The sequence below is a fragment of the Lepisma saccharinum genome, chromosome 5 (assembly GCF_977018435.1).
Source record: "Lepisma saccharinum chromosome 5, izLepSacc3.1, whole genome shotgun sequence".
Lineage (NCBI taxonomy): Eukaryota > Metazoa > Arthropoda > Insecta > Zygentoma > Lepismatidae > Lepisma > Lepisma saccharinum.
In genome coordinates this window covers 38,506,477-38,519,513 of record NC_139233.1, presented here as the reverse complement: position 1 = coordinate 38,519,513, position 13,037 = coordinate 38,506,477, and the positions used below count along the sequence as shown (strand labels likewise).

Sequence of the window (13,037 nt, the reverse complement as noted above, 5' to 3'; positions counted from 1 at the left end):
ACTATCTGGATTTGCTGGAAATAAAAAGTGCAAAATTGTCGGTTGTATATTCAGATTGACTGCGAATACTTTCCAATGGAATTTTTCATTTTTAAAAGAACTTAATGCAGACATTATTTTAGGTGTTCCTTTCTTACGAAAGTGCAAGGCAATTGTGGATTTTAGGAATCAGAATATAAGTTTAATAACTTCATCAGGAAAGCAAGTGTGTACAACATTAGATAATAAGAACTCTAGTACGATAAGTGTTGAATCTGACAAGCTTGTATCTGATGTCAAGCACGATACTGACATAACTGAGAATAAATTCCAGTCATGTAGAATGTTAAAATATGTACAAATGTTAGATATTGAAACAAATTATATGCCTTCCCAGAGGGATATTCACGAGAAAGTATTCGCAATTGAAGATATCGGTGACTCACAGAAACGTGATTTATTTTCGCTCTTATGGAATTATCACGAACAATTTTCTGACAAACCAAGACATGCTAAGGTAGACCCATATAAGATACAGTTAGGCAGTGACGTACCTATTGCCACGGCACCTTATCCTATACCAATTTCTAGGAGAAAGAATTTAGAAGAAGAACTCGCCAAATGGGAAAGTTGGGATATAATATATCAAGAATCTTCCCCATATTTAAATCCTCTACACATTGTGCCAAAACAAGGTGGTTTATGGAGACCAGTAGTGGATTTTAGAAATTTGAATAAGCATGTCATCAGTCCTCAAGTTAGAGTTGAACCAATTCATGAAATGTTACAACGATTTTTGGGATCAAAATATTTCTCTTCTATTGATTTATCGTGTGGCTATTTCCAGATCCCATTAACTCCAGAATCACATCTTTATACTGCTTTCTCATATCGTGGTAGACAATATTTATTTCGATATCTTCCCTTCGGCATACGATCTGCTGTGTCCATTTTTCAAGACAGGATGAACAAAATTTTCACGAGAGAATTCAACAACTTTGTTGTTTGCTATTTAGATGATCTCTTGATCTTTAGTAAAACTTGGCAGGAGCATTTAACACACCTGGAAGCTGTTCTGCAAAAATTTAAAGATGTTAATATGTCCATCAAGTTTTCAAAGTGCAAATTTGCTTCTAAAGAAATTGCTTTTCTTGGACATATTGTTTCTGGAAATGAAATTAAGGTAGATAGTAGCAAGAATTCTGCTATAATAAATTTTCCAACACCAAATAACAAAAGGTCACTTCGAAAATTCTTGGGTTTAGTTAACTGGAGAAGAAAATTCGTGAATAAATTTGCAGAAGTTGCCCATCCGCTTTATGAACTTCTAAAGTCGAATATTCTCTGGACGTGGAAGGAAGTGCATGTAGAAGCTTTTGAAAGGTTACGTGAATGGTTATATCTCCAGAAGCTTTAGCACAGCCTAATTTTTCTAAACCTTTTAACATAAATGTAGATGGTTCAAAGAAAGGTATTGGAGGTGTTTTATGGCAAAATGGAGAGACACCAGAAAATAATCCCAGGATTATTCAATATGCAAGTAGAGTTCTTCGTGGTAATGAGTTGTCTTACAGTACACATGAAATCGAATGTTTAGCAATTATTTTTGCTTTTGAGAAATTTTATATTTATGTAGCCGGAACTAAAATTAATTTGTTCACAGATCATAAATCTCTTTCTTGGCTGGAGTCAGCAAGAACTTTAAATCCACGTTTAAATAGATGGTGTTTAAAACTGCAAGGTTTTGATTATGATATCCACCATGTTTCGGGGGTAAACAATCAAGCTGCTGACACATTAAGTCGATATCCCGATACTACTACAGGAAATATTTCTTTATCCGAGTTGTTTATTAATAACTTAAAATTAGATATTATTGAAGAAGATACTTTGGAATTCTGGAAGGAGTCTCAACATCGGGACGCATATTGTAGTGCTTTAATTCAGAAGATTAAGAACGGAAATCTTTCCAAGTCTTGTAAGACTCAGTATGCTTTTGTAACGTTTGTCCCTTGCGGTTTACAATCCTTACATTGTTAAAACAAAAAAAAATTGCAAGTTCAATTTTTCGCCATCGAGGGCGTTTCGCCTCACGATCGCTCTCTGCTGCTGCCTCCTGGTGGCATATTTTTGCGGCTTACGCCCGCTTGAAAATCCTGCTGCGATTGCAGTTCAGTTCGTCCTCCGACCTCGGTCTTTCTCGCTCGCTTCGAACGGCACGCACCAGCCAGGTGCTTCGTCATCCAGTCCCAACCGGCTAGAGAGTACCTGCCGAACCACGCCTGCTGCGCTGACAGCTAAATGGGAAGAAGGCAAATGGAGTGATCACTTGGACTTTTGTGAAAGGAAGGCGTTGCAGTTCCATGGGACGTTTACAATCGTGGTGAGGTACGTACAAACTTTAACTAGACCGTGAAAAGTGGGAACAAGGTTAATTCCTTGCCGTTCGTCGCATAAGTATTGGGAACCCCGTAGCTTTGACATAACCCAATTGAATAAGTGAAATTGCGAGAAAACTAATATATATACGTTTCTGCTTTTACGTGTTGGACCTGTGATTTACTATCTCGCTACCCTGTTGTAGCACGGCGAACTTTTTGTAACGACGCAAATCGCGTACGTTTGTGTTAGTGTGGCATAACTTCACGAACCGATCTTTTCGGTTGAATTTGGCTTTGTAAAATAAACGCAAGAAGAAGTGTGGGGAATTGCTTATAATCTCTTGGTAATCTACAATTGGGCAAAAATAGAAATTTTGAAGCTTTACGGCGAAACTCGTGGTTGTAAGAAGCACTACCTTGTTCGTGCTACGACAAAGGCGTGCGTGTTCGCGCCAGAATTAAATGAAACAAAAAGGACTTGCGCTAATCGCAATCTCCCCCCTTTTTTTCTCCTTTGTCCTAATAGCGATCCTGTATATGTAAAGGTAGCACTAGTTGATGCGTAAAGAATAGGGGACAAGTGATATATTAATGTATACATAAGTACGTACGAGTTACGTTAAAGATTGAGGCCATCTAGGTCCTTTTGTTGGATTGGGCAAAGGAAGAACGTCACGTTCTTATTTTTGGATATGCTACGTATACTGTATAAGAGAGAGGAATGTTTTGGCAAGTAAAATTATTACGTAGGATCAATTGATAACACGACAAGATTGTTAAGTGGAAGCTTTTTTGCTTCGTGTTTTTGCTGGTTTGTTAAAATTGAACATGAGTTTATGTAACGTAGTGGAATAGAGCGCTGGTCGCTCGGTTTGTTAATCATTGAACGTGTTATTGAAATCACACCCAGTGCAATACGTGGGGATTTGTTGTAATATTCAAATAATGTAAAAATGGAGAACAATCTTGAATGCAATTATATTTGTTAATTGAATTGAGTAGCGTCTTAATTATTGGTGAAACGTTTGAACAGTAAGAGTTGCCCGTTAGTAACGTTACGTAGAATCCTAAAATTAACTTGACAAAAAAAAAGGAGTGTGTACACGTATTCAATTTTTTCATGTAATTTACATTGCACGGAGAAGTGAGAAAAGTAGTTACGTTGGAGGAATACTATACTTTTTTTTATTTTTTTGTTACAGCGGAGAAGGTTAATGTTGCTATTCGCTGTCGGACCCCTTTTTTGAAACCTTGAAGCACGGCACGTCCTAAACGTGAGTTTCTTTTTTTTTTTTTTTTTTTTTGGGTCACCTTCCTCCCCTTCTTGTCTCGTGCTTCCTGCACTTGTCGCCCGTAAACTCTCGCGTCACTGTGGGGGAAGTACGACGCAGGAGGAGGTGGAATTACTTTTTGTACGTGAAGAGTGGGTCTTGGATTTCTTTTTTTTGAAGGTGAGTTGCCGCGTGCGCTTCCAGACAATTTATCGCGTGAAATCTCACTTAGCCCCTCTCCACGCTACACTTTCCAAGATAGCATTTTATTTTTAAAATGTGTTTCTGAAGGTAATTGGAGATTAGTTGTGCCAGTTTCATTAAGACCGAAAATCTTACATAAACTGCATGATTTGCAAGGACATTTTGGATATAGAAAGGTTTTCAGTAAATGTAAGAAATTATATTATTGGCCAAAGATGAACTTCAGTATTAAACAGTATTTGAATAATTGTTTAACTTGTGCCAAAACTAAACAAGCTGTTTTGAAAAATGAAAAGGATGATTTACACGTTTATTCTACCAGTCCACATTATTTGATTTCAGTTGATTTGATAGGACCACTTCCGAAATCTCAAGGTTACACATTTATATTGACTGTAATAGATGTAATGTCTAAGTTTCTTATGGCATATCCTTTAAGGAAAGCAACATCTAGAGAAGTAATTAATAAATTTAAACTGCAATATTTTATCATTATCCTGTATGTAATAGTCTACTGTCTGATAATGGTTCGCAATTCAAGTCACAAGAATGGAAAACTTTTGTGGAAGAATTTAAAATAAGGCATATCACAACTTCAGTTTATTCTCCGTTTGCCAATCCTATTTAACGATACAACAAGGAGTTAATTAGATTATTACGACTGTACATAAGCAAAAATCATGAACATTGGTCAAAATATTTAAGTTTTGTTTTAGGACTTTTAAATAATTTTGTATCTGAAGTAACGGGATACACTCCAAATGAATTATTTTTGCATTATGAAATAAGAGATCCTGTTTTAAACCAAATTGATTGGCCTGAGACATTGAAAGCAGTTCCTTGGAAATATAAATGTTTAATTGCCAAATCTCGTTTGAAGGAAAAATATAAAATCAAGCCTAAGGAAACTAGTGATAGATACACAAGGATAGAGACAAATGATATAGTATTAGTCAAAAACCATGGACAAAGCAGTGCTGAGTGTAAACGAATACACAAATTTATGGACTTGTGGCTTGGTCCATATTTAGTTAAAGAAGCCAATGGTAACTGTTGTGAACTGTTATCGTTGGATGGAAAGGGAACTGTACAAACACATAATGTATCCAATTTAAAGAAATTCAATTGTAGTCAGGAAAGGAAGGACGAATTATGTAAACTTAAGTAATTTCAAAAGATTTCAACAGCCTTTTATTAAGAAATGTTAATATGTTTTAAATAATTATGATATGTTTTAAATATTTTCTGTGTTAATTAATGACAATATGTATGTCATGAGAAAGTTTGTCTTCTTTGTAATTTTTCATGTTATCTAAAAATTTTAAAACCAATGTTCTAAAATTTTTCTCCGAAGGAGGGAGAATGTTGTGACTGTTTTCAAATTGTAAAATATATAATCACTTCTTGTGTAAAAGAAAAAGAAAGAAATGTCATAGCATACTGTTTTGTTGCGTAGCAACCAGTTGTAAGAAACAAGTGAAAAGAGATAACAAGAACGTTTTTTGCATATAGTTCGAATCATAGTAATTGGTGCATAATTAATGTATTTATTCAGTGCAAATAATAAGTATACTCATCAGAGAACAGTGTTGTGATTTTGAACTATATATATATATTATTGTTATTTCATAATTTGCTGTGAAGTAGAACAGTGATTTACTGAGTATAATGTAAAATGCTCAAGCCTCTACGACACTAGCAATTGTGAAGCGGCTCATCGACACACTGATATCCCTAGCTGAGCGTGGTCTTGCTATAAGGGGCGCAGATGAGATCATAGGTTCCGCTCATAATGGTAACTACCTTGGCATCATTGAGCTGATGGCGAAGTATGATACTCTGCTGGCTAGCCATATTAGAAACTATGCCAACCACGGGAAGGGTTGTCCTATTTGTCATCCACAATATGCGATGAACTGGTGAAGCTCATGGGACGAAAGGTGCAGGACTCCATCCTGAAAGAAGCCAAGGAGGCGAAGTATTTCTATGCAGCGGCGGCTCTAAGGGGAGAGCCGCCATGCCATGGCTCTACCCTCAGAAAAAGAAAAAGCACTTGCTTTGCAAAAATATAGTTAAATTAATACATTTACGAACGAGGAGATTCGAATCTCGTAAACGTTCGAGCTTACGGCCGCCTCAATTCCCCAGCTGTTCTCTCACTTGCTCTGGGCCAGCATAGCAGCAAAGCAGCATAGCAGAGGCATGCGCGGAGGCATGAAAAAGTCTCCGCAGTTAACGAGCGAGGAGGTGGTAGCCATAAGACAACCAGCCGTGCCCCTTTTCGGCTGGCACGACGCGAGACCTTTCGCATTGTGTTGACATAGTTGCAAACTTCACAGGGAAGAGACTAATCCTGACCGATTTGTAATACTCGTTGGAGAAGTAATTTGCGAGAAAGATACTTTCCTGCATACTTGGCAAGAACGAACGTAATATCTTCCCCAAATTTATATAACCATTTTGATAGATGGGTCTAAAGAGCCATCCAGACTTTTTTGTTATCGATTTCTTCCTTAAGAAAAGATATATCCCTTGCTCTCACGCACACAGACACTCACGTGTTGCAACTGACGTTGACAACATTGAAGACATTTTCTGTACAAAAGAATTGCCTAAATATCAAAGGGAATTCGCATCACCAGGGGATTTTTTACTTTAATATTTGTAAAAAATCACACCGAAAATCTATCAGTATAAGAATTTCACTTGGAGATATAATTCAATTTCTTGCATTGAATTCTAAAAATTGTAGATCTACAGTTCATTTAGCAGATAATCATATTTCAGTTGTTAGTAACACCGATTGTTGATGTACCGTCTGCCGTGCTGGGGTTGCAAATTATAAACAAAGCAAGGCGAGAATACCGAGATCCCAAGGTACTATACGATATTAAATTAAAAGTTAAACAACATGGCTGTCCCACGCCAGATCTAAACATCAATTCTATTTAAAAATATCAAAAAAATGGTAAAGGTGACAGGCGTCGAAATTTTAATAGTCGCATTTACTTCCTAGAAACTCTGGCCGACCTCCGCACAGCATGCTACGACGCCAGGGATTGCGGGTTCGAATCTCGGCCTGGGCATCGGTATTCTTTGTGAGTGTTCACTCATCTTTATCTTCGCGATTAGCCAAAAGTAGCACAAATGCGAAGTAAAATAAACCAATCTTAGAAACTCTGAATTTTTGTCTGCAATTTTAGTAAACAAAGTTCCATTACAATTACCTCTTTCATTAGATTTCTATGACATATGCTAGCGAAAATTTGGCAGTGTCTGCTGCCACGTTCTTTTTCTGCTGGAACCTCAAAAAAGATGCGCGTGGCAGTTGACTCGGTCTTTGTTTTATCGTGATTTCATCATGCTATGTACGCAATTACGTATGTAACACATACTGTAAAGTTGTAGCGATTACTTTCACAAAAATGTTTTAAGATTAGGTCCCTCAGCATTCTTCTAATAATAAACCTAAATGCTCTCCTAGTTAGGTTAAGTTCTATTAGCATTAAAATAATATCGTTAAATGCTTTCTAAAGAAAAAGGTTCTAAATTACCTGTACATTCATTCCCACTAACCATAAACTTGCATTTCTCTCGTCTTAATCTGTTCTTAGGATTTGTAACATCCTCTTAGCAGACGAATTACGTGGCAGCAGCAAATTTGATGCTTATGCTTACTGCTGACACGTGCGTGGCAGCAGACTCGGCCCGAAAATTTTTCGATTTCTTGATCACGTTGGCACTACCCATCATACTAGCTACCAGCCGCCACTGATCATCATCAAAATAATCATCGATAAAGAATTGCTGCGAAGTGCGCAGCGATGCGACGCGAGGATGGCGATGGCGAAAGGGGGAATATGATCTGATATAATCTGTGGCGAATGGCAATAATGGCATGTCGATGGAAATAAACAAAGTTGGACACACGCGAGCTTAGGACACAGCCAATTTCGAACTGTGGTCGGCAACTTCGATGACATAAGGAAGGAACGAAGTACGTTTTTGTAATTGTTCGCATGTCGATAACGTGTATGCGCTATGAATGAATATGCAGCCGGTAAACTATTGTGTTTACCTTTGCCGGTGTCATATCGTGTTTACAATTCATATCTGACGATTTGTGTAAACAATTGTTTAAACACGGGTTGTACGTTTGGTACTTGTCTAGTAAAGCCCGAACATCTGTCACTCGTTTATTTCCTTACTTTTAGCATTGATACTTACCTATTCTGCATCGCGGAAGATTCTTCAAGGTGAGGTTATGCCTTTTTCCATAAAATAGTGTCAACTTTTCGTATTACAAGTCTTCCTTGTTATGCTTGGGTAACAGACAATATGGCGTGCACTCGCCATGGATCATTGCGCGTCGTGCGATTTGGAGTGGGATTCAGTGTTTTAACCTTCTTAACCGAAAAATACCTACTTTCGTGTTTATTATGGCATCATAAACCATTGACGGATAGCCCCAAAAATCATTCACTATAGCCCCACGGCGGACGGTTTCCAGCAAGGTTAGGTTAGGTAAGCATAGTTAAAAAAAAAATTCTCGTAAAAAAAGGCACGGGTAAATTTCTAGTATCGGACAAACGGATTTCTTCAAATTTACATGAGAAATTACTTACCGAATGCAGTTTCTTTAGACTTGTGGAAGTTTGGGGAAGTGTTTTCTTGCATCGTTCATTGAATTTTCCTGGTAAATCATCTAATTTTCGATATAAATGTGTGGCCGATGCACGAAAGCTCTTGCATCCATTTACTTCCATGTGGATGTAACCTATGTCTGATGACGTAATCCCGGTCAGTGTTTCCAAACACATGTTTTTGTAACTGAAGAAGGTACATTTCCACAAATGGTTTGTGCGGCTATGTGTCAATGGTTCTTGGGGCTATGTGTCAATGGTTCTTGGGGCTATGTGTCAATGGTTCGTGGGGCTATGTGTCAATGGTTCGTGGGGCTATGCGAGAATGGTGTGTGGGGCTACGAATATTTTTTTCGAAACCAATTTTTCACTATTGTAACCTATAGTGACCCTACCTAACCTAACCTTACCGGAAATGGTTCGTGGGACTATGTATGAATGGTTCGTGGGGCTATGCATCAATGATTTGTGGGGTTACGTAGGTATTTTTGGGTGCAGTGGGGTGGAAATACTGCATGCCGAGTACAGTAGTGAAACTGTTACCGCCACTTTGCGTGTTACTGAAGGCAAAAAGAAACGAAGAAAACTTACTCTATATGTCGCAAATAGAGCTTATTTCCGTGAAATAAGCAAAATGCCACCTTCAGCAATATTTCTCAATGCAGAATACATAAGTACGAACATTCAAATTAAATGAAGTAGCAAATTTCAGCCGTTTGTCCGATACGAGAAATTTACCAAGGCACGTTTGGAAACACTGCCGAGACCGCGTGACTTTCGACGCTCGCGCCATCTGCACGTACATAATGGAAACAATGGCCTAATGTTACAGAAGATGCAAGTTCCTTACGTAACAATTGATTATTTATTGTTCTGCAGCATTCTATGGTGAAGTTTTTAGTTTCCATGAAAGAAAATACCTTCAAGAACCTCGACAATGATACAGAAAGTGATTTCAGTAAGTAGTTTCTCCTGTAAATTTGAAGAAATCCGTTTGGGCTATAATAGACAGTTACTGTACGTTTTACTCCAGAGTGTTGTTATGATAGGTCAGTTTTGTTTTGAAAAATTAACATGAAATTGATACATTCATGTATGAAGTAGCTAGATCAAAAAGCTCATATTTCACCTGGAGTTGAATTTTTGTAACGTTGTTGGGCCCAAGTTCCTTTTATTTTATTGTTTATTGTTCCTTGTTTTATTGCGATTTCATCATGTAATGAATGCAACTTTTACATGGTATGATTTCGAGTTACGTCTGTTAAAACATACTCCGGAGTTTTAACGATTACTTAAGATTTTGTTCAATAGCCTATATGTTTTCGTGTTAGGTTAGGCAGGTTAGGTTTGGTTCTCTAAGCATTAAAATAAAGTCCCTAAATGCAATTCACAGTAAATACAGATGTCTTCATTTTTACAGAAGAAACTACTTACGGTCATAAGTCCCTTAAGCATTGTCTAACATCTGGAAGGCGTTTTCTGTCATGTGGGAATGTATCATAGCAGAAATTCATGTTTTTTGTTGGAAATTAATTCTCCGACGCACAATAGCCTTTGGCGCGTACACCTTGGTAGATCATTGTGCGTCGTGCTTGTGTTTTGTCGATGTTCATTGGGTATGCAGTGTTTCCAACCAAAAATACAAACATAGTTAAAATCCATTGAACCATTCACGATAGTCCCAAGAAACATTATGTAAGGGTAGGTTAGGTTTAGTTAGGTTAGGCAAACATAGTTAAATGAATTTTTACTATGTTTGCCTATCCTAACTAAACCTAACCTAACTAGTTACACAAATTTTAACTATGTTTGCCTAACCTAACCTAACCTTACGTAATGTGTCTTGGGACTATCGTCAATGGTTCAACGAATTTTACATTTGTTTTTTTATGTTAAGAAGGTTGGAAACACTGCATACCCAATGAAAATCGACAAAACAAGAGCACGGCACACGATGATCTACGAAGGTGTACGCGCCATATTGTGTCTTACGGAAGCAAAAAAACAAAAAAAAAAAAAGAAAGAAGTACTCGTAATGTGAAAAATTGAAATTGCTTTCATGAAAAAAGCATGAATACACCTTAAAGAATGTTCCGTAAAGCAGATAGGTAAGTACGAATGTTAAAAATGACGAAACAAAGAAGTTACATGTATTTGTGGAATAGTAAATTTTTACCGAAAATACATTGTACATGGGAAGCACGCATGCTTGCGTAATATAATTTTTATTTTTTTTAAAATCAAAACAGTGCTCATTACTTTAAGGAAGGTTCAAATTTCATGTGACAATGATTTAAAAATTTATACGATAATTAGTCTTTCTGCTAGGAGAATTTGAAAAAAATCATAAAACAATCAGAACCGTTACCACACAGTAGGTTGGACATTTATTGGCAACTCGATATCTTCCAGCCTGCTGAAGCTTGTTTATGAAAGAATAGTTGCTTGCTGGCAAAGGAATATATATTGAAGAGTGTTTATGTTGGTAACAGTTTCATACATCGGAGACACATTTCTTCAATTTTACACAAGCAACTACTTACGAAAATGAGTTTCTCCAAGGTTTACAATGTTTGTCGAGGTATTTTCTTTCATCGTGGAATATATTTGATGGCGAAATCATGTATTTTTCAAGAGAAATATCTCACCGACGCACAATTGCCATTGCTTTCATTTGCTTGCTCTACGACAACCGGATGCTCCGTACGTTTGTTGACGTAAGCCCCTGTCAGTGTTTCAAACCCCCCCTTTTTTTTACTATGCTTGCCTAACGTAACCTAACATAACCTTATCGGAAATGGATCGTGGGGCTATCGGTCAGCTACCGTCCATAATGGTTCGTGGAGCTATCCGTGAATGGTTTGTGGGGCTATCCGTGTATGGTTTGTGGGGCTATCCATCAGCTACCCTAGCTATCCGTCAGCTACCTGTGCATAATGTATAATTTCCACTGGTGACGAACACGATAGTAGGTATTTTTTGGTGAAGAAGGTTGAAACACTGCATACCCACAACATGAGACAAGATGTGCTCACCATAGTGTGTGTTCCGGAAGCGAAGAAAGGAATAAAATAAAAGCACTCAGAATGTGAAAAATTGCATTTGTTTTCATGTAAAAAGCATAATGGCACCGTGAACTATGTTCTGCAATACACAATTGGTAAGTATGAACCATGCGAAACACAAAATATGCGATTTTAATATGTTTCCAATCTATGAAACTGGTACCCTTATGTTTTCTGGGAGCGATTACAGTCAAATGGTGAGACTAGCAGACATTTATCATCATTTTTTTATTAGTACTTGTGTTTTCACATATTGTTAATGTTTGTAAGGTAAACCACTCCTGCTAATCATAACACAGAAAATAAATTATTGTTATTAGAGCATTTAACCTAAATATGCCATAATGGATAATTATTTTTTAGGCACACATAAGACCTAACTGCTTAACCTAACAAGTAGCGCAACATATTTTGCAAGAGCACATGTATGTATGATAAAGTACATACCCAGAGGGTAAGAAATGATAAGACCTGGTGAAATAGCACAAATGCTAGGTTCACCACTTTGTGAAGGCAGTCATTGTCTTTTTGTTTAAATAAATATGTAGAGTTGCTCTGCTTGAAACACTGCAGTATTTTCCAGTAACGGATTGAAATGGAAAATTTTGTGCAGGACAGGCTATGTTACATACCCAATAGGCTTAATACTAGCATTTTATAGGTTTGTCGCGTGTTACTCACAAATCCAGAATATAGAAAAGGAAAGTTAAAAATTGTACTTACGTATGTGAGTATAGTGTGAATAGGTCTACTGTACAAGTTTTATTAGGGAACGGCTTGGTTTTTTACGTACTTCTAATAGCAAAAACTTAATATTTTAAATGTACCCTAACCAACCCTTAACCACAATCCTCATATTACATTTTTGACGCAGTACTATGCCAAGTACTTAGTTTTTATACGAACCTGAGGAAAGAGATAGTCAATCTCTGAAACGTCGTTCTACAATAAGAGCACTATACTCACATACGTAAGTACAATTTTTAACTTTCCTTTTCTATATTCAGGCTTAATACTTGTAACTAGTTGCTAAAGTGAAACAGAGATGGCAACACTAGGCATGTAAACAAGAAGATTGCTGTATTATAAATAAATGGTAGTGTAAATAGACGTAAAAGTTAATAGAAAGATAAACAATAATAAAATACAATGTAAGAGAAAAGATATAAAGATGACTAATTAATAAAGATACTTGTGAAATTAACAATGTACTCATATGTAAATAGATAAGAAATTTAAAGAAGTGAAAATACCAATATAAATGTGTCTCCTAACAGATCTCTGATCTGTAGGCTTACTACAATCCCCTTTGTGGAATTTTTGATTACATCAATGGTGGCATGTTCCAATTGTGACCCACAGCACTTTTTGGCTGCATGTCGCGATCGCTGCACCAAGTTTACACTTGTGGTCGAGAATAGTATAGTTGGTGGTGCATTCCAATTGATGCCCCAAGGTGGGTTACTGGATTGGACTTGATATTAGTATTGGGAA

At 37.0% G+C, this 13,037-nt stretch overlaps 1 protein-coding gene across 3 annotated transcripts in view; it reads left to right on the top strand.

Annotated features, from left to right (window-relative positions):
- Pgm2a (phosphoglucomutase 2) overlaps positions 1-13,037 on the top strand; it is a 134,036-nt gene that overhangs the window by 71,387 nt on the left and 49,612 nt on the right. Inside the window, exon 1 of one of the 3 annotated variants that reach the window (XM_083122448.1) lies at positions 7,673-7,795. The exons of 1 other annotated variant lie outside the window; for it this stretch is intronic. The gene's annotated coding sequence lies outside the window, so the exon portion shown is untranslated. Of the gene's footprint in view, positions 1-7,672; positions 7,833-13,037 lie in introns of those variants that run through there. One more of the 3 variants, XM_083122447.1, reaches the window with a different exon arrangement.